General features: G+C 40.6%; 1 protein-coding gene and 1 non-coding gene across 3 annotated transcripts in view; one reads left to right on the top strand and one right to left on the bottom strand.

Moving 5' to 3' along the window:
- TAF12 (TATA-box binding protein associated factor 12) overlaps positions 1–13,358 on the bottom strand; it is a 28,560-nt gene extending 15,202 nt beyond the window's left edge. Inside the window, exon 1 of one of the 2 annotated variants that reach the window (XM_010981663.3) lies at positions 13,032–13,358. The gene's annotated coding sequence lies outside the window, so the exon portion shown is untranslated. Of the gene's footprint in view, positions 1–9,764; positions 9,880–13,031 lie in introns of those variants that run through there. The other variant, XM_010981662.3, reaches the window with a different exon arrangement.
- A 307-nt stretch (positions 13,359–13,665) lies between these two features.
- On the top strand, positions 13,666–13,799 carry LOC116156986 (U11 spliceosomal RNA). The gene has a single exon (XR_004140951.2). It is a non-coding gene; the product is annotated as a U11 spliceosomal RNA (small nuclear RNA).
- Positions 13,800–24,963: the final 11,164 nt, after the last annotated feature.

Raw genomic sequence — 24,963 nt, 5'->3', positions numbered from 1 at the left:
AACAGGGAAAAGATAAGATTATTGGATAAATGATGGTGTATGACTGAGTAATCTGGAAAACAGCTGGTTTCACATTTAAAATTTAAATATTAGATCTATCTGGAAAAAGGGAGTATATACAATCCTTTCATACACTCCTCCATTCCAGATGGATCAAATATTTACATTTTAACCTCATCTTTTTTAAAAAAATCTTTTCCAGGGGCAGGCAGTAATTAGGTTTATTTATTTTTAGAGGCGGTACTGGGGACTGAACCCAGTACCTTAGCATGCTAAACATGTGCTCTACCACTTGAGCTATACCCTTCTCCCAAATATTTACATTTTAAATATAAAACCATATACTAGATAAAATATAGGATATCTTTTAAAAATATTCTGAAAACTAAACTTTATACAAAAACTAACTCAAAATGGATCATAGACTTAAACGTAAAATGTACAACTATAAAGCTTTTAGGAAAAAACAGGAGAAAATCTTAGGGCTCTTGCTAGACAAGGGTTCTTAGACCTGACACTAAAAGCATGATCAATAAAAGAAAAAACTGATAAACTGGCCCTCATTAAATTTAAAAATTTCCTCTGTGAAAGCCCACGTAGAAAGGATGAAAAGACAAAATACAAACTTTAAGAAAATATTTACAAACTACATATCCAACAAAAGACTAGTATCAAGAATGTATAAAGAACCCTCAAAACTCAGTATTTAAAAAAATAACTCAATTAGAAAATGGACAAAAGAAACAACCAGACATCTCAACAGAGGACATACAGATAGCAAATAAGCATATTAAAAGACATTCAATCAACATCTTTAGTCATTAAAGAAAGGCAAATTAAAACCACAATGAGATAGAACTACACAACTATCAGAAGGGCTAAAATAAAAAATAGTGACAAGAGCAGACGTTGACAAGGATGCAGAGAAACTGGATCACTCACGCGCTGCTAGTGGGAATGTAAATCGTATAGCCACTCTATAAAGTTGGCAGTTTCTTAAAAATCTAAGCATTAACTGTCACAGAGGAGCCTAAAGAGACATAAAGACTAATTAGAAAAACTAAGATCTTAATAAACTATGGACTTCAGTTAATAATGTATCAATATTGGTTCATTAGTTGTAATAAATGTACCATACTAATATAAGATGTTAATAATGGAGAAACTGGGTGCAAGATATATGGGAACTCTCTACTATTGTCCCAATTTTTCTGTAAATCTAAAAGTGATCTAAGAAAGAGTTTACTGAAAAGGAAAAAAAGAACAAATCACTAATACACAAAACAACAGGAATGAATCTTAAAATGTTTAGGTGAAAAAAAAAACAGTCTCAAAAGAATACACTGTATGATTCCATTTATATGGAATTCTAATATCTAATGATCTAAAACCTAATCTCTAGTGATAGATGGGCAGAGATTGACTGCACAGAGGCAGAGGGTGAAGTTTCTGAGGGGATATAAACATTCTATATCTTGAGTGGGGTAATTCTTACACAGCTGCTACATTTATCAAAACGCATCAAACTATATGCTTACAATGTATACATTTTATTGTATGTAAATATACCTCAATAAAGTCAATTAAAAAAAAATGCAACTACTATGTGGCCCAGCAATTTGCAGTCCTAGGCATTTATCCTAGGATTTACTGTTAACACAAAAACTTAATGTTAACACAAAAACCTGTACATGAATGTTCATAGTGGCTTTATTTGTAATAATCAAAAACTGTAACCAGCTCATATGTCCTTAACAGGCGAGTCATTAAACAAACTATGGTATAGCCACACCATGGAATACTACTCAGCAATAAAACAGAATGAACTATTGATAAATACATCTTGGATTAACTTGAAGAGAATTATGCTGAGTAAAAGCCAATTCAATAAGAACATATATTGTATGATTCCATTTATATAAAATTTCTGAAATGACAAAAGTTTACAAATAGAGGACAAAATAGTGAGGTTGTCAGGGACTGGGGGGGTGGTTATAAAAGGGCAATATGAGGGGCCCTTGTGATGCAATTGCTCAGCATCTTGACTGTGGTGACAGATAAATGAACACATAAAAGTGATTAAATTGTATAGGGCTTAATATACATACACAAGCAAACAAGTTCAAAATTGGGGAAATCTGAATAAGACTATTGGGTTGTATCAATGTTGACAGTCTGAATGTCATATTACACAACAGTTTCGACAATGTTACTGTTGGGGAAAACAAGTGGTGCAAAATATACAAAGGATCTCTGTATTATTTCTTATAACTTTATATAAATCTACAATTATCTCAATGTTTAAAATTTGGAAAAGCAATATTCCCGAGAGTAAATAAAGCCCTTCCAAAGATGACCCAAAGCTCAGAAGCCATAAAAGAAAACAAAGCAGGGGGTGGGGGTTATAGCTCAGTGGCAGAGTGTGTGCCTAGCATGCATGAAGTCTTGGGTTCAATCCCCAGTACCTTCATTAAAATAAATAAATAAACTCAATTACTTCCCCCACTAAAAAAAAAAAAAAAAAAAACAACCAATCAAAATCAAAACAAAACCCTCCCAAAAAAATTAAAAAAAAAAATTTTTAAACACTGATATGTTCAATTACACAAAAATAAAAATGTCTGCATGGCAACAAACAAAGTTTAAGGGCAAAAGACAAACTGGCAAAAATATATGCAATATATATCAAAGACAGAAGACTAATTTCTTTTATATATAAAAAATACCTACAAGTAAGTCAGTAAGCACAAAACACCCAAAAGAAATACTGTGAAAAAATTTGACAGTACAAGAAAAAGAAATTCAAACAGTTCTTAAAATAATGAAATGATCCTTATTCTCATTCGTAAAAAAATGCAAATTAAAACTACAGGGTACTATAGTAGTATACAAGGCCCCATTTGGCAATGATGAAAAGTTTTACATAAACTGTGTTTGATAATTTTACAGAGAAATAATCATTTCATATGTTGTTGGAGTGGAGGGAATATAAACTATTTAGATGTCTCTAGAAAGGGCTACTTGGTAGTATCTACCAAAATAAGAAAAGCATGTATTGTTTTGATCCCAGTTCTATTTTTAGCAATTTATAGTTAAACTTGTATGTGAATAGAATACCATACATACAAGGAGTTGCAACCTAAATATCCATCAAAAGTGATAGAGTTAAATTAGGATATAACCATGTAATGCAATACACTAAAAAAGAATGAGACTCATGAAAATATCATGCTAAGTGAAAGAAACCAGTCACAAAAGAACACATACTGTATGATTCCATTTACATGAAGTGTCCAGAATAGACAAATCTATAGAGACAGAAAGTAGATTAGTGGTTGCTAGGGCTGAGGAGTGGGGGAGAGGAACAGGGACTGAATGCTAATGGGTATGGGGTTTCTTTTAGGGGTGACAAAAATAATCTAAAGTAGATTGTGATGATGGCTGCACAGCACTGAATGTACCAAAAAACCCAATGAACTGCATACTTCAAATTGGTGAATTGTATGATATGTGAATGTCTCAGTAAAGCTGTTTCTAAAAAACGAGGAAGCTCATGAAATGCTCTCCAAGATACACTGTTCATTGAAAATGCAAGGTACAGAATAGTGACAATAGTTTATCATTTAGTAAAAAGACAAATACTTGTAAATGTATAAATTATTCCTGGAAAGATACACAAGAAACTGATAACAATGGTTGTCTCAAAGGGTACAGGCGAACAGTAAGTAGAATCTGGGTGACCCATGGGAACAAGGTGGGAGATGACTTACAATACAGCAGAAGGAATAAAAATGAACCTTGACCTTTATTTCACACCATATACAAAATAAATTCAAAACTGATTATAGATTTAAATGTAAAAATGTGAAACTATAAAACTTTCAGAAAACATGGGAGAAAATCTCCCTGTCTTTGAGTCAGGCAGGGTTTCTTAGATACAACATCAAAAGCACAATCCACAAAAGAAAGAAACAGATAAAGTGGGCTTAATCACACAATATAAAACGTCTGCTCTGCAAAGGAAAATAAAGACAAATCCCTAAGAGAAAATAGTTACAAATCACGTATCTGACAAATAACTTGCATCCAGAATATATAAAGGACTCTCAAAGTTCAATAAGAAAACAAACAACCCAAACAAAAAATGGGCAAAAAATCTGAATGGATCCTTCCCCAAAGAAGATATACACAGATGGCAAATAAACACATGAAAAGATGCTCAAATATATTATTTATTATAGAAATGCAAAATAAAACTGCAAAGATACCAGTAAATACCTATTAGAATAACTAAAATTAAAAATAAACAGACAAGTGCTAGCAAGGATGTGGAGCAACTGAAATCTTCATACATTTCTGGTATGACTGTAAAATGGTGCAGTCTCTTTGGTAAATGGTTTGACAGTTTACTGTTAAATTAAAGATACACACATCATATGACCCAGCAATCCACTACAAGGTATTTATCCCAGAGAAATGAAAACTCTAAAATCAGTATGTGAATGTTTATAGCAACATTATTCATAATCACCAAAAACTGGAAATAATCCAGATGTCTTTTAACTGGTGAATGGATAAACTATGGGTATATCCATACAGTGGACTACTACTCAGCAATAGAAAGGAAGAACTGCTCCATACATGCAGCAGCATGGCTAATCTCAAATGCATTATGCTAAGTGAAAGAGGTAAGCTCCAAAGGCTACTTATTATAAGATTCCATTTATATGACACTCCAGAAAAGGCAAAGCTATCTGGATGGAAAACAGATCAGTGACTGCCAGGGGTTTGGGACTGCTGTGATTACAAAAGAACAGTAGGAGGGAAATTGTGGGAGTGGTGGAACTGTTAAGTAATTTGCGTGTTATGATCCTTACATGACAATACACACTTGTCACAATTCATAGCACTGCATCCTCAAAAAGGTGAATTTTATGGTAAATTTAAAAATAAAATAAAAAAAAAATCACAACCTGATCAAAATGGTCTAAAATACCTGTTTACTGACAACTTTCATTAGCTCAATTGTGGATGAGGCTGATCAAGCACAATGGAATGAAGTGACCGTTAATAACCTGAATTCCATTATGTAATGTACCATGGTTGCCTTTGGGTTACTCAAATTTCTAACTCTCATTTTCTCAGGCCGAGAGAGGAATGAACTACTGAGTAAAAACAGAGGCATTAACTGTGGGACAGTTTGAGAGCACAATTGTAATAATAAACCCTTTATTAGCCCCTACTATATGTGCTGTGGGATTCAAGAAGGAAGTCAGGGGAAGTACATGCCCCAGTTATCTACAGTAGAAAACACTTAATGATTTTATCAAAACAAGAAAGTATGGCTGGTGGGGGGAGAGTATAGCTCAGTGGCAGAGTGCATGACTAGCATGCATGAGGTCCTTGGTTCAATCCTCAGCACTGCCATTAAAAAAAATAATAAAGAAATAAACCTTATTACCTCCCCTCCAAAAAAAACTTAAAAAAAAAAAAAGGTATGGCTGGGAGTTCAATTAAATAATCAAGACTATCCTCCTTCCCTGCACCCATCACACTTAAACCCTAGCTGACAGGCTGAAGACGACAAGCCCTAATTGCTTTTCCTTTTAACAATCTTGTACCTCAAACAGAAATACAGTTGCAACTCTATTATTACTGTACTAAGCTGGGGTGGGCAGGGTATAGTTCAGTGGTAGAGTACGTGCTTAGCATGCACGAGGTCATGGGTTCAATTCTCAGTACCTCCATTTAAATAAATAAACAGATTTAAAAAAAAAAAAAGAGGATCTGATTTTTCAGAGGATAGGAAAATGGGGGAGACCTTGCAGTAATTATGAGACTGTGGCCTTCTCTAGGCATCTGCTCTGAACAGGTTTTAGGCTAAGGGAACAGAAGACTGGATTGTCTTTAAAAACCCTTTTACCTATGAAATGTTTAGGAATTTATTCTTTAAACCGTGTAGTGAAGGGGACTACCAACCTTATGGCATAAAAGCCCTATCACTGTGGTGCATGACTTAATGATTTGGGTTTTCTATCTGGCTGTTTCTCTCCTCACTGGCTCCTAGGTGTATCTAAACGAGCTCATGTTTCCCAGCCTAAATAAATAAAAAATAATCAATTAATTGCAGTCTCTGAGACCTGAGAGCACCAGAAATGTGGGATTTTTTTCCACTAGTTTTTTGACTAGTTTGATCCTGTTTAGGCAATTTTGACTTAACAGAAAGGTAATACAGTACAGCGATCAAGGGATGGATGCCAGTCGCAGTGTCTGCATTCAAGTACCAACTATGCCACTTATTAGCTTTATGGCCTTGAGCAAGTTACCTAATCTCTTTATGCCTCAATTTCCTCATCCACGTGAGTGTACCTCATGGGATTGTTCTGACAATTCACTGAGGTTATGTATCTAAAGCACTTAGAAGAGAGTGTGGCATATGGTAAGTACAATTTAAAATGTTTGCTAATTTTATATATATGCTATCCTCTTTTAAATCTTAGTTATATGCTACTGTATAGCACAGAGGACTATATTCAATGGCTGGTAGTAACCTATAATGAAAAAGAATATGTATATATATGTATAAATGAATCACTATGCTGTATACCAGACACTAATAACATTGTAAGTCAAAAAACTAAAAAGAAAAATAAATAAATTTCAGTTATAAAAGACAACATATTAAAATTAAAAGATTTCACCCATCCTGCTTTGTTAGGTGGCATTCTTTATCTATTCTTATTACTACAGACATTAAAAAAAAGAAGAATGGATTTTAAAAAAAAATAGTGGTGCCAAATGGTCAGCAAGAGGCTGATGAGAGGTACTGCATGCAGCACAGGGAAGGCCTAAGTCATTTGGGCTGGGTGCCATCCTAGTTCTGCCACTGAGTTATGTGAGCTCCCTTTGACCAGAATTACCACATCTATAATTAGACGGACCAGGCAAATTCTAAAGCCCCCTCCGGCTTTAACAATTAGTATCAGATTTAAAATTAAGTCCATATGTATAGACTTCAAAGTTTGTCTTCTGCCTCCAACACTCCTGTTTCACAGTGCAGGCTATAAACACTGCTCACGTATTGCTTCCAAAGTATTTTGGGGCTTTCTACAAAGACCTCAGGTCAAAAGCAATATGTTCTATGTTTATTTATACCTGCTCTAACAAATGATTTTCCGATCAGGTACATACTTAGAAATCCTATTATAATAACACAATCAGTCCTAGAGCCACAAATGAGTGAAGTAAGCAGTATATTTTGCAAATGCAGATGAGGATGCTAACTCAGGAATAAATTATCATTACTTAAACCACCAAGTACTTTGAAATTGTGGTATAGGGATGCTTTACCTCATAATTTGGTGTAAGTTTTGATCACTTGCATACAGTATAGGCACTTGCAAATAGTACAGGCTAGTCTATTGGGAACTAAATTATCCCAATTTCCCTAATCATCTATATCATGTTACAATTTGTAGTAAAGTTAATCCAATTTGGGTGGGGGAAGGGTATAGCTCAGTGGTAGACTGTGTGCTTAGCATGCAGGAGGTCCTGGGTTCAATCCCCAGTACCTCCATTAAAATAAGTAAATTTTTTTTTGTTTCTTGTTTTTTGGGGGGAGGTAATTAGGTTTATGTATTTTTTAATGGAGGTGCTGGGCCTTGAACCAGGACTTCATGCATGCTAAGAACACATTCTACCACTGAGCAATACCCTTCCTCCCCAATAAGTTTTAAAAACCTAATTGCCTCTCCCCCCACCAAAAAAAACCAAAAAACAAGAAACCCACAAAACTTGAAGAGTTTATGGATGAATAAATATTTGCCTTTCTTTAAGAAAAAAGTTAATGCAATTTAAGCACTTGTTCTTCAAATTGGTCTTTCTTGGCCTCTTAAATTTAAAATTAAATGTCTTATTCCTTTGTGAGGAAAAGTTGTATTCAGGTCCCATTTTTCTATCTTGAATATCTATGCTTCTTTAAAAACACAGGAATTTAGTTCTCCTCAAATACCACACCACATAAGTACCCCAATAAGTTATAGTACTTAACATTAAGAGGAGTCCTGAGGAGGGGCTTTGTTCATTCAATGCTATGCTTTCTATAACCATTACTTCTATTTTGCTGATGGGCAAACTGAGATATTGCAAGGAATCCAGTTAGAAAAGCAGAAAAAAGTTTTAGTCAAACACATAATTGGAATTGACTGGAGCTGCCACTTGGTACCATGTGATTTCAGGCAAGGTACTTAACGTCTCTGCACTGATTTCCCTATTTGTACAAGGGGAATAACAATAGCTAACTTGTGGGACTGTAAGTGATAATTAAATGATTTAATATTTGAAAGTGCTTATGATGGTGTCTGGTTAGTCTAAGTTTCAATAAACCTATATTACTGAAGAATGGTCCAAGTCTCTCCACCATTCTTATCTAAAAGCACCCATCTCCAGTAAATCCTTACGTTAAAAATACAGAATACAACTTACTTATCTGCAGTTTTCTAAATGACTTAAAATTTTTGAGAAGGGGCTTCTTATAAAGGTTTCCTAGCTGGTGACATTCATTGCATCAATGTCAATACAGTATCAATATTCAAAATAAAGTACTAGAATCCATAAAAATTTTCCTCTTGAGTTTGAAGTTAAAGCAAAGATTCTAGAAGCATGTTTTCAAGGAACATTAACCAAGCATCTCCTATATACGTGCAGAGCTGGGTCCTGTATCAAAACCATGATCCAATCAATCATTGCCTCTTTGGACTTTTGCTTCCTTTCATGTAAAACACGAGTTTTTAAAAAAGGGTCATCTTTCCTGGCTCTTCCATCTGACATCCTCTTATTTGAGATGCAGAGATCTGTGTTGAGTTGCGTGGAATGGGATTGAAAGCACTTATCAAGTATATAACTGAGTTCAAACTTCAACTTCACACCAGTGCTTCTCCAGAACTAAGCAGAAAACGAAGATGCTTGCAAGCGGGCTTCCTAGAATGTATCTGACACAAGAAACGCCTGCCAAAAGCCAAGTAGGCAGCGCGAAGGAGTCGTCTTTCCCTTGAATACATCCTTTACCACTCTCGGTTCAAAGAATATGAGAAAAATTGATCATTATATCATTATATCTCTCTCCCTTTCCCTTAGAAGCTGATCTCCTCACAGCCATGGCCCCTTACACTCTCCACTTTTAGGAGCGCGAGTCCTCACAGTCCTGTTCCTTCAGGTATTTCGGAGTCTCCAAGCCTCGATCCCATCCCCACAGAAGCCGGTCTTCACCGCCCGCTCCTGTTTCTTCCCAAACCCAAGTGTTCTCTTACTGCTCCTGCCTCTCCATGAACCTAAGTCTTCGCTGCCCTGTTTCCGAACCCTTAGAAGCCTAGGTTTTCACTGTCCCGCTTCTGCCTCTTAGGAGTCTAAGTCCTCACAGCTCCGCTTTTACCTCTTAGGAGCCCGTGTCTTCACGCCCCGTTCCGTTCCGACCCTCTCTTCTTAGGAGCGCGGGTCCTCAAAATCCTGTCCCTCTCAGCCCGCTTTCCCTCGGGTGCCGGAGAACTCACATCAGTCCTCGTTCCCTAAGTCCGGTCTGGAGCCCAGGTCCCCACAGCCACGTCTTCTTCGAGCCCCGAGCCCCTCAGTCCCATCCCAAGAGCCTGATTCCTCACACAGCCCCATCTCCTACACTACCTGGCTCTTCAAACACTGCCCACTGTGGGTCTGGGTCCTGACTCCCTCCTCCCGCTCTCCTTCCTCAACTGCCAGGGCCCAAGACTCACAGGCAGCAGCGTCTATCTCCCCATGATGTGCGGAGACTGCCCCAGTGAAGCGTTCGTCTCAGCAGCCGGTCCGACTGCTCGGCCCTCCCCGAGTACTTCCGGCACCGCTCCCCGCCTCCAACCCGGAAACGCGCGGATCTTCCGGCCGGCGGGCGCGCGCCTGGCTTGCGCAGGCGCACACTGCCTCCCGACACGCGGTCGAGGTTCTGCGCTGTCGCTAGGTCTGGCGTTTCGGCTTTTTCCGGCTTGCGGTTGACTGGCGGTGTGCGGCGTTAGGAACCCTACCCTTGCTATTTTTTTTGCTACTCGACCTATCGTGTATATGGCTAGCATGACCAGTAATTGACGCCCTCGGATGCCTTCGAGGTCGCCCATTTTTGTTTGGTGTTTTTGTCGTGATAATCAGGACAGTAATGTATCCTGGGACACCAACACTCCATAGATACACTGTTGGACCCCAACAGGAAACACCTGGGGACAAGAGACACCGGTTGTGGCTGTGAATTGGCAATTAATAATAGAACCATTACTATCTACCAGTAACTTCTCTAAGCCCCTTACTTCTGGTAAATCATTTAATGATTTACAGGAAATCTATGAGAGATTAAGCAAGTTCTAGCTAGTAAGTTCAGAGACTCAGCTTGAACTCAGGATTCTCACTTGTAAGCTTGACCTGTCCTCTTGACAGGTTAAGCTGATGCTTTTGATTATGTAATACAGCAAATGCTTGGTAATGAAACAGGGCAGGACCCTGTTTGGTCCTCCTAGGTCCAAATCCTTTCTGTGACCTCTGTTTCTTGTTTGTAGGAAATAGGTTTCATTCAGCTTCCCTGACCTTCTCTGCTCCATAGGCAGATTTAAACAGTTGCTAATCAAGGAAGGGAGGGAATGCAGAAACAAGGGAGGAATGGTCAAGAAAAAATAGTGAACCCTTGGGGCAGGGATCTGGTTCCTCCTCAAGAAATAGATTTCTTATATCCTTGAGTACTTCTGGAACACCCCCCCCCCTTACCTTCACCAACCAATCAAAAGAAAGTCACATACCCTGCAGCCCTCACCCAAAATTTTGCCTACAAAAACTTTTCCCTGAAAACTGTCGGTGAGTTCGGGTTTTCGAGCACAAGCCATCTGTTCTTGCTTGGCCCTACAATAAACCTTTCTCTGCTTTAAACTCCGGCATTTCGGTTTGTTTGCCTCGCTCTGCATCAAGGGACAGAACTTCTTTTTGTAGCAGTGAGAACTGCTGTATTTATCCAGTGCTAGATGCTAGACATGTAAACAAGATGGGATTCCAGCCTAAGTCCCATCTGGAGCCTGGGTCCCCACACTAAGATGGAGAAGAACCCGCAAACATAAAGGAATGTGCAAAAGGCTATGACAAGCCAGAGTGAGCTGCAGTAACTGTCAGCAGGAAAAGCTGCCTCTCACCTGGATTGGTGCAGCAATTTGCCACCACCCCCACCCACTGTGCTTATATCTTGCCATCCTCATCCCACCACATTCCCAATCCACTTACACTGCCACAAATTCAATTCCAAGCCCCTTCACCATTAGGCTCCAAGCTACCTTCCTAGTCTTATTTCTTTGCCACTCCTAAAGGTCTGACATACTATTTTTGTTTTTGCTCCCCTATCCATCTTTTTAAGACTCAATTTATTTTTATTTTGTTTTGTTTTTTTGGGGGGGGGATGTAATTAGGCATATTTATTTTTAATGGAGGTACTGGGGATTGAACCCAAGACCTCATACATGCTAAGCATGTGCTGTACCACTGAGCTCCTCCCCAACTTAAGACCCAGTTTAAATATACATTCATTCATTCCACACAGTGCTCACTGTGTGCCAAGTCTTTTGCTGTATACACAATAGTAGATAAACAATATCCTTGTCCTTCAAGAGTTTACAATCTGGAGTAGACAAATGGACCACTAGCAAGTACACAAAAGTGTTAAGAGGAGAAACTATCAGAATAAACCAAACTTACATAGCTGACTGATGGAGGGCCTTGAGCTAGGAAAGAGCTTACTCAAGGACCAAGGTGGCCAAAGTGGCTGGAGCTTAGTAGGTAATAGGGAGAGTGACAGTCAATGAGGTTGGAGAGGCAGGTAGGGATCAGCTCAGGCAGGAGTTTGTAGGCTATAGTGGGGACATGGGATTTTATTTATGATGCAATGGGAAGGCATTGGAGCGTTGAGCAGAGGCAGGAAATGATTATTTGCTTTTAAGAAATAACTGGTGGATTATAGGAGGAGCCCCCAGCAGACACAATTGACAGAGCCTATATCCAGGCTTAGGCTTCCCGCCAGTTTATACTCCACATCTACTTTCCATTACAGTGTAAGCTGTTTATGTGACTTACTTCTCTTCAGCTTCTAGTTTATAGAGGTTAGGGACCTCCATACATTATTAAAATATATTAAGAAGAGTAATATTTTTTGCTTAAATCTATGTATATAATGTATATATACATTGGAACAGTCTGGCAAGATAAACACTAAACTGTTAATAGTTTGGGAAAAGCGTTCTCACATTTCTGAACTGTTTCAATTTCTTTACAATTAGCACATATTGTTTTTATATTAAAAATGAAGCATATGTGAATGATTCCATTTTTATGCCTTTCTGGAAAAGGCAAAACTACAGGGCCAGAGAAGAGGTTGCCATGATTGGGAATGGGGGTTGGGGGTAGACTAGAAAAGGGGACAAAGGAACTTTTGGGGGTGATGGAAATGTTTTGATTGACTGTGGTAACAGATACATGTCTGTATGCGTTTGTTAAAACTCACAAAACTATAGGGTAAAAAAAGGTGAATTTACTGCATATAAATTATACCTCAATAAACCTGACTTCAAAAATGAAATATACAGAGAAAATATAGAAAGGAATATTTTAAAAAATATTTTAATTCCACAAGTAACATAGTACACAATAATAAAATAATTCACTATGCTTTTTAAAAATTGGAACATTACAGGTAAATCTAAAGCCTCGTGTATCTCTGCCCCATCCAGATTCCCTCCTTCCTTCATAGAGGTAATCATTGATATGTGTTCTTCCAGATCTTTTAAAAATAAGTTAATATCTACAAGTACGTGGCGTAGGAAGTAAAGCTCTGGGTTTTGTGTGCACATGTGTGTGTGCTCTTTATTAGGCTAATGGTATCATGCAGGACCCTATTCAACACCTTTTCCACACAATTTTTCAATATCTGTTTATAAAGTGCACTATTACTTTTTTGTGTGTACGTTAATGGTATCATGCCGTACCTTATTCTGCAACTTTTATCACGCAACGTTTTTTGATGTCTAATTCACTCCTTGGAAGCGCAGCAGATGGCACTCCGAGCTTTATGAACCCGCCGCATTCTGCTAACCCGTTGTTGTGTAGCGATTAGGTTGCTCCCAGTTTTTCCGCTCTTACCGGTGATAAGGTGCCTTCCGTGCCCCCATGCTGGGCCAGCTTCAGGGTGGATGGCTGAGTGACATAAGTTTGTGCGTATTCAATTCTAATAGATATGATTTGTGTCTTCCCCGGATAGGTACCCACAGCTGCGGAGAAGCAGATCTCGCAGCACGGCGGACCCAGTACAGGAAGGGAGAGCTTCTCCCACTCGCTCCCTCAAACTCCTCCCCGCCCCTCCCTCCATGCCCGCTGGCATCTTCCCAGCAAGCAATGCGCATATTTGCATACCAACTCCTGTTCCTGACTTTAGTTTTAGATAAAAATCGAAAGACAAATGATAGAGTCTCCTTGTGAAGACTTCCCTCCGGACCAGAAGGTTCTGCAATTAGCCCCCTCAACTTCAGGAAGAAGAAATAGAAAATTGCATGGGCTTTGTTTTCACCTTTACCAAAAAGGGATTTGCAGACACTGCCACCTTGCTTTTGAACACGATAAAGCAAAAAGGGCTTCTGTCGTGAGTGGCACACGCAGGGCAGCTCGTTTGCTCTGTGTGCGGAATCGACATCAAGAGATTTCGGAAGCATAATTTTTTGGTATTTGGGCAGCTGGTGATCGTTGGTCCTGGCGCCCCTACTTTTAAGTTTGAAACAAGAAGGAAGCATAGTGATGGTTGGTTAGTAATTTTTTAGGTGGCTTTGTGTTTCGGGTGTTCGTCCGAATTTCTTAACCATGTTTTCTAGTAGTGTACGTTAGCTGCTTTTTAAGAAGTTTGGGGAAATGATGTGGGCATAACCTGGATCTTCGTAGTACTCTGTATGTGAGAGGACTGTTTTCATAGCTAAGAAATTAGTTTTCTACGAAGTAAAAACAGCAGGTACCTTTCCCCAGTTATAAAGTGGAAATTTTTGAAGTAGGTGATGCATTTATCCAAGGGCACAGTGCATTATGCAGCCATGAGGAATATCAGAACTCTTCCCAGTTGCCTGCTTGCCTGCGAGGGTAATGGAATCATCATGCAAAACTGAGTTTGTAAAAATTGCTCTTTCACCAGATACACATGTTACTTTCTGTAGCTGCATTGGTGTTCTTTCTATAGCTTTTGTCCTTTAAAAACGTAGAGGCAATAATTTAAAACACCAGTTAAGTAGCACTTTCTTATCGCTGATAGCAACAACTTTCTGCAGAGCAATTCGGCAACAGACATAAAAATCTAAAACTTTCAAAAAATTAATGTCCTAAGAATGTATCCTCACATGTAAAGAGGTGATTTAGCTATAAGGATTAATTCATTCTAACAACAAAGGTATAGTTTACTCCAATAAATACACAGTGGTCCCTCCATATCTGCCCAGGGTGGGGGAGTGGGGTAGTTGGTTCCAGAATCCGCCACCACCCTCCCCCCGCCCCATACCAAAATCTGCAGATGTTCAAGTTCCTCATATAAAACGGCATTGTATTTGCATATAACCTATGTACATCCTTCAGCTGTATTTTAAATCATATCTAGATTACCTATGATACCTGTTACAAGGTAGATGTTATGTAAATACTTGCAAGGGGACAGCAAATTCAAGCTCTGCTATTTGGAGCTTTATGGAAAAAAAATTTTTTTTTTTTTTAACATTTTTGACCCACGGTTGGTTGAATCTGGATACAACCCCAGCCTCCCACCCTCCCCAACCCCGAAGCAGAGGGCTGGCTGTATTATTTGGCTCATTTAACAGATGAGAAAACAAAAGCTCTGAGAGGCCCGGATCACAGAGCTAGAAAGTAGCAAGAGTCAAGAGGTGAACCCAGGTCTTCTGACAGGAACCCATTGTTCTGACTGCACAGTAAATCCAAGGAGAATGTCAACTACAGTGGAATCTGTCAGAGAAGTAAGATTTATTGAGAGAGGGAAGCTTTACCCCTGTTTTCTAAGAAAATATGGAGTATATGAAAAGATTAGAGAAATAATGAAGGCACATAGTTACTGAAAGACAAATGATGAAAAATAAAATCACACTCACAAAGAACCCAGTCACAGAAGACCATATTATACAATTCCTTTTACACAAAACAACCAGAAGAGGCAAATCTATAGATACAGAAAGCAGATTAGTGGTTGCCTGCGACTGGAGTTGGGAGCAGGAATTGACTACAAATACGCATGAGGGATCTTTTTGGGGTAAAGGAAATATTCTAAAAGTGAATTACAGAGAGAGTTGCACAACTGTGTAAATTTACTAAAATCATTGAATTGTACACTTAAATGGTATGTAAATTATACTTTAATAAAGCTGTAAAAAAAAAATCAAGGGCTGGAAAGAGAAAACTTCAGTCAACTAGGAGCCTGAGAATCTATAATCAGTTTATGGAATAAGTTCACTGCTGTAGAAACCTGACCTTAGTGGATTTCCTGTTTTCTGAGCTTCTGCGTGCTAACTTGTCACTCACTCCCTCAGTAAAACCCTTTAATGGCACCTAACTAACTTGGGTTAACATCCTGTAAATTTCAAGTGACCCATCAACCTCTTTGTTCTCAGGGCTCAAGCCACACTGGTCTTCTTCCTGTTCTCGGAAGCTAATACTCTCAACCCAGGGCCTCCCGAAATTTCTCTCTTCCACCTGGAAATACTCCTTTTCAACAGCCTGTCTTCCTCCCCCCTTCCCCCAAAGTGGCTAACTCCTCCTCATTCTTCATATCTCACTTCAAATGTCACTTCCTCAGGGAGACCCTCCTTGACGCACCCCTAAACCTCACTAGGTTAGCCCCCCCCACTCTGTTACACTCTTTCGTAGCACCATGTACTTCTCTGCAGAATGTTATCATGATTGCCATTAATGCATTAGTTGTAAAGTTAGTTGTTCAATATCAATGTTCTCCAGCCAGAATGTCACTTATGTGAGGACAGGGAACCTATCTGTGTCTTGTATACCACTTGCATCCCTGGTGTCTTGTGTAGTACCTGGCACGTAATAGGCATTCAATACATATTTGTAGAGCATTTCATAATTCAGGAAGTATTGTGTATATATGATTACATTGGCCACTATTTTTTAAGCACCAACTATGTCCTAGGATATAGGAGTAAACAAGATAGGCTGTTTCTGTCCATTCTAGAGAGTTGACTGTACTCTCCTATGTAGGATGAGAAAAAGCTTCTAATTTCACAGGTATTCAAGCTTATACTACTTGCAAGAAAGTAGCCAAACTTCTAAAACTAAAATGGAAGTATTTCTAATAAGATCACAGACTCCCAATATGATGGGTTTACTGCAGGTGAGTGGGGGGAGGGGAGGTGGTTCAGGGAGATGGATTTTGAGAGGCCATGAAGCTTTGGCATTTGGAAGGATGGAGGGGAAGAGAGTGTCAGTTTGTCAGAGGGGAAAAGCAAGTTTCCATACTTCAAGTGAGAAGATGCAAGCATGGCTCCATTCCTGAAACAACCAAACCCAGTCCCTGAGCTCCCCTATTGGTCCATATCTGAGATGTTGGGATTGTGACCACTAATAAGAAATGAAGGTCACACGAAAATTGTATTCTATACACAAATAATCTGAAAAGGAAAATAAAACAATTCCATTTACAAAAACATCAAAAAGAATAAAATACTAAAGAATAAATTTAAGCAAGGAGGTAAAACTTAACCAAGGAGGAAAATAACTTGCACAGGAAAACTACAAAACATTGTTGAAGGAAATTAAAGAAGACATAAATAAATGGAAAGACATCCTATGTTCACAGATTAGAAAACTTAATATTGTGAAGATGTCAATACTAGCCAAAGCAATCTGTGGATTCAATGCAATCTCTATAAAAATCCCAATGACATTTTTTGCAGGGATAGAAAAATGTATCCTAAAATTCACATGGAATCTTAAGGTACCCTGAATAGCCAAAGCACTCTTAAAAAGGAACCAGATTGGAGGACTACACTTCCTGTTTTCAAAACTTACTACAAAGCAAAGTAAATAAAAACACTGTGGTATTGATATAAAAACAGACATATAGACCAGTGGAATAGAATAGAGAGTCTAGAAATAAACCCTGGCATCAAATGATTTTTGCCGAGTGCCAAGACCACTCAATGAGAAAAGGACAGTCTTTTCAGCAAATAGTGCTGGGAAAACTGGATATTCACATGCAAAAGAATGAAGTTGAATGCTTACCTTACACCTCATACAAAAAATAACTCAAAATGGATCAAAGATCTAAACTTAAGAGCTAAGGGGAAGGGTATAGCTCAAGTGATAGAGGGCATGCTTAGCATGCATGAGGTCCTGGGTTCAATCCCCAGCAACTCCTCTAAAAAAAAAATTACCTAATTACCTCCCCTCACCAAAATAAAATAATTAAATAAACTTAAGAGCTAAAACTATAAAGAGCTTAGAAGAAAACAGGGGGAAGCTTTATAACATTGGGTTTAGTAATGATTTCTTAAATATGACACCAAAAGCACAGGCAACAAAATCAAAAATAAGTAAATTGAACTTCATCAAAACTTTTGTGTCTCAGTAGCCACGATCCAGAGAATGAAAAGGCAACCCTCAGGATGGAAGAAAATATTTGCTGTGTCCCAGACCAACTTTTTCCCCTACTATGATATCACCCCTGCCTACGCCCGAGATTGAAATTCCAGGGCCACCAGGACCAGGTCTTGAGTGAAATCTGCTGCAGGCCTGCTGGGGTGGACTAGCTGAAAACTTTATGTCCCATCTGGAGTAGTGGGCACCTCTACCAGCCTACTGTGGCTTTTCCAGAATGTGGGCCCAGCGTGACCAGAGCTTCCAATTTGGAAGAGGAGGTGGAAATCCTGACTTTTATTTGATATCTCTGGTTTTGTAGTTGATAACCAATTAAAAAAAAAAAAAAGAATTCAGGCATCCTCTGAGCTCTTCATTATCCATCTGTGAAGAGGTATGGCCAGAGCGTGCAGCCTCTCGTCTCTCCTCCCAGGTATCTACTTCCAGGCCAGTATGGTCTCCAGCTGCCTGGAGAGCTACTAACTCTGCAAATTCAACATGTCTACAAGTGAATTCATAATTGCTATTCTCACTTCCCTATAGAATCCCATCCCCTCTCATTAAATCTGCTTCTCTTCTTGTCTCCTCCACCTAAATGAATGGCACCTCCATCATGTAGTCACTTCCCAAAGACTGCTCTAAAACCACCTCCTCTCTGAATCCCCACTTGGTCTTGAGCACCATCATCACCTGCTCTGTTACATTACAGCCAAAACCTCCTAATTGGTCTGACTTCTTGTTATGCTGCCTTCTAGTCTTCATTCTTAATTCCTCCAATAGCCTCCTTTTCCCTTAGAATTAACTTTGAACTCCTCCTAGGGTCTAATGAGCTGGCACTAGGATCTTCTCCTGGCTCCTTTTCTTTCTGTCGGTCTCCCCTAGCCTGACGGGCCTTCTCCAAGTCCCTCCAACATATGGATTGCATGGCCTCAGCCTGTGCTGTTTCCCCATACGATCCTGGAATGCTCTGCTTCCAGATCTTCTTATCCTCCAGCTCTTGGCTCCTGAGCCAGGCCTTCCCTGTTCTCACTGTGTCCAGTTATGTCCCCTCCCCCATCACTCTCTCTCTCACGTCTGCTTTACGGCCCTTACCAGATAAGTGACATATCCTGTCCCTTGTCTGTATCCACTCTCCTCCTCCCACCTCCCTCCGCCACTCCCCAAGATCCATTTTATTCACTCGGGACTCCCAGACCCTGGAACACTGCCTGGTACGTAGCACTAAAAAAATATTTGTTTACTAAAGACTGCCTGTACTTTTGTGTCTACTGCCCCACCCCTCCACAGCGCACCCCACCCTCTGCATCACACTGTCGGAAGCCAGAAGCCACTAATAGATGGGGACTGAATCAGAAAAGGAGGCAGAGAAAGAGAAAAGGAGGAAATTCTGCCTGCGGGTGCAAAAAAAAAAAAAAAAAAAATCTGGGGTCAATCCAGACACACTCCAGTGAATCACCTCCTCCCCAACCCTAGCCCCACCCTCCCCCACCGTCCACCACCAAAGCAAAAAGGTGGCCTTTCTTGTTCTGGAGTCAGAGTGGACAAGATTCAAGTCCCGCTGGCTCTCTGACCTTGAATCAGTCTCTGTCTCAGCCTCAGTTTCTTCATCTGAAAAGGAAGATGATGATGGTACCTCACTCACAGCGGGTTATGAAGAGTAAATGAGGTAATTCACACTCACAGAAGGACTGGGAATAATGTCTGGAATGTAATAAGCACTCAAGAAATGCCAGCTGGTATTATTATCAATACTCCAACTGGCACCACCCACCTGCCTTTCAGAACAGAGCCCACTCAGCTGCCTCCATTGACTACAGGGCCTTAGGGTAAGGCCTTCTCTGGGCCTCAGTCTCCCCATCTGTGATGGGGACCATTAGTAGTTACACTCATGAGTACGTGCTCTCTACCAGGGACCTGGCAATATGCACTGTTATGCCCACTAGAGCGTAAGCTTCCTCAGCTGGCGACCAGCTTCCAGTCCAGTGCCAGGGATATCATAGGCATGCCCCAAACCTTGCTCTTCACCATCTTTTATTTTCTTTAAACATTTTAAATTTTATTTTATTCTATTTTAATTTTTTAAATTGTGGTAAAATATACTTAAATTTTACACTTTTAACCATTTTTAAGTGTACAGTTGAGCAGCTTTAAGTTCATTCACACTGTTGTGCACCCATCACCACCATCCATTTCTAGAACCTTGTCATCTTCCTCAACTGAAACTCTGTACCCATTAAACAAACACTAACTTCCCAAGCCCCTCTCCCCTTGGCCCCTGGTAACCACTATTCTACTTTCTGCCCCTATGAATTGGACTATTTTTATCACCTCAAATAAGTGGACAGAGCCTGGACTTTGCACAGACCCACTGGGAGTGATAGCTCTGCCACTTGTCAGACTCGTAACCAGAGGGTGTGCCACTTAATTTCACTGAGCCTGTCCTGTCTCTTCCAGAAAATGGGGATAAAATACTCCCTACCTGGAAATGAAATTTCTTGCCTGGAATTTTATCTACAGGAAAGCTCCTAGCACATTGGCAGGCACAGAGAAGGGGTTCAAGCAATGTCAGTTTCTTTTCCCATGAATCCTATAAGCAGCTAGTCTCAGGAAATCAGAATGGTTAGGCCATAAGATAGGCTGAGGTCAAGAGCCCAGATTCTGGTTCTATTACATACCAACTACACAACCTCAGTTTTTCTATCTGTAAAATGGGGGCACTACTAGTCCCTATCTCGTGGGGATTAAATAAGTTAATACAAAATGTTTGAAATGGCATGGCACTTTGTAGGCTTTAGCTGTTATTATTTGTGCTGCTGTTGTTGTTACTTGGCTTGGAATAAACAGAGTCACGAGCCAGCAGAGAGGGGAGGGTATAGCTCAGTGGTAGAATATGTGCTCAGCATGTATGAGGTCCTGGGTTCAATCCTCAGTACCTCTGTTAAAAAATAAATAATAAATAAATAAACCTAATTGCCCCTCCCCTCAAATGACAGCAACAACAAAAGGAGCCAGTGGAGCCATGATTCTTCTACCATTAGAGTCATCTAGGGACATTTTAGGAAATATTCATTTCCGGACTCTACCTTCAAAGATCCTGCTTGAATTCTTCTGGGGTGGGGCTCCGCTATCTGTATTTCACAAATCTCCCCAAGAGATTCTATGTGTAGCCAGGGATAGGAGCTCCACAGTGGCAGGGTAATTAGGAGCCTGGGCTCTGGAGTGCAACTGCCTATGTTCAAAAACAACCCAGTCAATAAACAGATGTACGAACTGCAGGAGTTCTAACCTCTCACGTTACACTGGGTTAATAACGGGACCTGGGAGGGTGTATAGATCTAACATGCTCAGAGCAAGCTCTCCACAGGCCTATGTACCACTACCCCTCAGTTTCCCTGCTTTTTCCAAACCGTGGGCCTATGTCCAGCTCACACCTACAATCTTCCCAAGAGGGACTGGATGCCTTGAACATCCCACACAGGGGCCTTTCTTAACCCTGCCAGCTGCCCCCAAATTTATTTTTGGCCCTTCCACTGTTCAACTTTTTTATTCACCCAAAGTGAACAGAATTCTCTCCCAAACGAAATTGTTTTCTCAGAAATCAGAGAGACCCCAAGAATGCTAGAGGGGAATTTAGAACCAGACAGGCCTCTCAAGTGTGTCTCATATTTGAAAGAAGAAGAAAAGGAGAGGGAGGAAGAGGGGATGGGGTGGACTGGGACATGGGAGAAGGAGGAAGAAGAGGAGGCGGAAAATTCTCTTCCATGTTTAGGAAACAGTGTTTAATGGCAGAAAAAAAGTATAACATGTAATTAATTGCACATTCAAGATAATTCTCCAAGGTAAAGGAAAAAATACATAGAGAAAAGACTGGAAGGAAATAGACTACATGTTAAATGAGTGTTTTTTTCCCTACTTCTCTATCCTTTTATGCATTTTACAATTTTCTGCAGTGAACATGTAATTACAGGAAAAACAATTAAGTGAAAAAAATAAAAAATGAGAGCCTTCCCTTGACTTGTTCTCCTCTTAATTAATCGCCTTGTTGTCTTACGTCTTAGTTCCTTCTTTTTGTCAAAAATTTTAAAATGGTCTCCACTCACTATTTCTGTCACTTCTCCTCTCATTTACCACTTGCTCCACTACAATCTGGCCTCCTCCCTAACCTCAGAGGTGACCTCACCCTGGAAGGATCAGCAATGACCTCTTAGCTGCCAAATACAGCAGCTTCTCCTTTTTCCTTGGCTGAGCTCTCTGCAGTATCTGACATTGCTGGGCCTATCCCCTTCTTTTGGAAGCTCCCTGCCTGCTCTCTGGGCTTCTCTCTCCTCTGTCGAGGGACCTAACCTTTCCAGCCATTTCTGGTTGGCTCCTGTGGGTTCCTCAAGGCCTAATATTCCCCAGGTTTGGGCTTCTAGAACCCTCCCTCCCTGTACACTTTTCCTGGGTGACTCATCTCCTCTTGGCCTCTGTGCTCCCATCTACACGACAGGTCCCAAATTTCAGCCCTGTCTTGACTAAGACAAGTCAGTCCAACTTCCTTCTCGACGTCTTTGTGCAGATGTCCCTCAAACACCACAGACTCAAGCAGTCCGAGTGGAATCATCATTACTTTCCCTCAGTCCCCACCTAACTCTTCCTGCTTTGTTCCTTCACTTGGGCTCATCCTTGTCCCTTCCTCTCAACTCCCCACATTCACCTGGTCACTAACACCTGTTGGTCCAACTGGGAACCATGTCTGGCCGTGAACTCTGCCCTGCATGAGGCCCTCTCTCTGTCTTTGGGGATGATCCTAGCAGTATCCTCCACAGTTTCCTTTTCCCCTGTCTCTCTCCTCTCTAGTCCATTTCTTGTCAATTTTCTGATCATTCATTCATTCGATCAACAAACATTTGCCATGGACAAAACTCTGCCCCAGGTACTGTGGGTTAAGTGTTAAAGACTGACACAAAATAGGTAAATAGATAATCTTGAGGAATTCAAATCGGGGGCTTGGCTCTGAAGGTAAGCAAGGGGGAGTGGTGAGTGAAAGGAATTAGGACATGGAAGGGAGTCTTCTCAGCTGTGGTGCCTTGGAATAGCCCCCTAAATGAAACTGACGGGTGCCCTGATGGAACCCGGGGCAGCAATGATAGGGAAGAATGTGGCTGGGAACCCTGCTTTAAGCCAGGGAAGGCCTGTGAGGAATGAAAGATGGGAGTGAGCTCTGAAGACCTGAGGGAGCTCAGGTAGAGGGAAGAGCCAGTGGCAAGTTCCTGAGAGGAGTTCCTGGCATACATCCTGTGTCTGGAGGGACAGAGAAGAGAAGGCAGGAAGGAGATCACACGGTGGCCCTCGTGAGGGGTCTGGGTTTTATTCTACGTTTAATGGGAAGCTAGTACAGGGCTTTTATCAGGGAAATCACATAATTTGACTTATTTCTTTAAAAGATTATTCCTCTTAGGTGCCTAGGGTGGATAACATTTGGGGGTGGGGTGGATAAGGTTGCTGAGTACTGGAAAATTAGTTCAGTGGTCCAGGTAAGTCTTGTGGGCTGGTCCTGGGTGTTGGCAGTGGAGCTAGAGAGGGCTTCAACTTCTCTTGTCCCCCCCTCCTCCACTCCTTCCCTCCTTCCTATGAGAACCATTTAGTTTCAGCCTCCTTCTTCAGCCCCATTTCCCAGTATTTCTTACTTCTTTGTACATGTTGTTTTTTGTGGAATGCTCTTTCCCACTTTTCCCTTGGATGAACTCCTATTCACCCTTTGAGACCAGGCACAAATGCCCCCTTCTCTGTAAAGTCTTTCAGGAATCCTCCGGAGAGAATCCTTTGGATTTTTTAAAGTGCTTTGTTTATATTTCTCAGTTAACATCTATCACACTGTACTGTCTTGATGTCTCTATAGAAGGTGGGCTGAGAGCTTCTGGAAGGTAGGGACAAGATTTTAGTAAATGTTCAACGAGCATATGATGCATAATCAAAAGCTACAGATGATCTCACTATGGAATAGTTCACATATGTCAAGAGTCCAGTCATGACCAGCTCCTATTACATTCAGAATCATCTGCTAATGTGTAAGTTCCTAATCATAAGAACAGATACAAACATGGATACTAAGTCTCCTCACTTGATCCTGGAAACAACCATAAGAGGCAGGCACTGTACAAAAATCATCTTCGTGTTACAGATGAGGAAATAAAGGCTTAAAGAAGGTGTGACTTGACCAGGATCCCTGAGCTGCCAGAGCCAAGCCTCAAATCCAGGTTTGACCTGGAGTTGACCCCCAAATTCTATTTCGTTGTTTGACTCCTGGGCTGCCTCACCTGTTCTTGAATCAAGAACCTGTAAAACTGCCTGTCACCTCTTCATGACAGAGGGGATAGACAGCAGAGATGCAACCCATAGGAGGAGGCAAGATGGGAAGGCAATTCTCTTTCCCCCTCAAAAAAGTGCCAGCATACCACCATCTCATCTGTTCTTAATAATAGCAACAATCTTGATGATAACCATACACTCTGGACAAAGAAGGGCCTGAGTTAAATTCTGGCTATATCATCAAGTTATGTGACTTTGAGGGATGGTTAACTTCTCTTGGCCTCCTGTTTTTTATCTGTAAAACGGGAATGAAAAGAAGCTACTTAGTAGGGCTGCCAAGAGGATCATATGAGAGACAAAGACATCTTCCTCAAGGACCGGCCACGGAAAGGTCTTAATACCTTGCTAATTACTATCCGTGGCCCCAGGAATTTTCCTAAACATTTTAATGTATCATCTCTCCTAACACTAACAACAACCTTATGCCTTATGCGGAATAGGGGCTTAGAGCTGTTAAGTAACCCTTAAGAATTTAAGACCTGAACCCAGAACCTCACAATCAGGAAGAAAATGCGCCGCAAACACACAGGGGACAGAGAATGTAAAGGAGTTTGCTTACTGACTATACTCAACCAGATCTGATTTCACATTGATGGCTGGATCATAACTTCTGAAGGTCTGTTAAATGTAAGCTTCAAAACCGGATCTGAGGAGGTAAGAGGGGCAGAGTCGACAAGGGGAGTCATGCCTTTGAGAGACCTGCCTTTGTCCCCGACTGTAGATGTAGTGAATCTTTAATTTAGACATCGTTTTTCTCATCCATGAGGTGGGGTCAGAAGAGTTATTAGGGTCCCAGGCGTTTTTCCCAACACTGATTTTCCAGGGCAGGGGACCTTTGCTCGGATAAAGGCCCGAAATCCTCCGGCTGAGGTACATCTTCCGCGCGGCCGGCAATAGGGACGCGTCCCCTTTAAGGAGACAGCTCGCCGGCGGCGGCGG

Source organism: Camelus dromedarius, chromosome 14 (genome assembly GCF_036321535.1).
Source record: "Camelus dromedarius isolate mCamDro1 chromosome 14, mCamDro1.pat, whole genome shotgun sequence".
NCBI classification, from domain to species: Eukaryota; Metazoa; Chordata; class Mammalia; order Artiodactyla; family Camelidae; genus Camelus; species Camelus dromedarius.
Note: the sequence above shows the minus strand (reverse complement) of the source record. Positions and strands in the feature narration are given on the sequence as shown.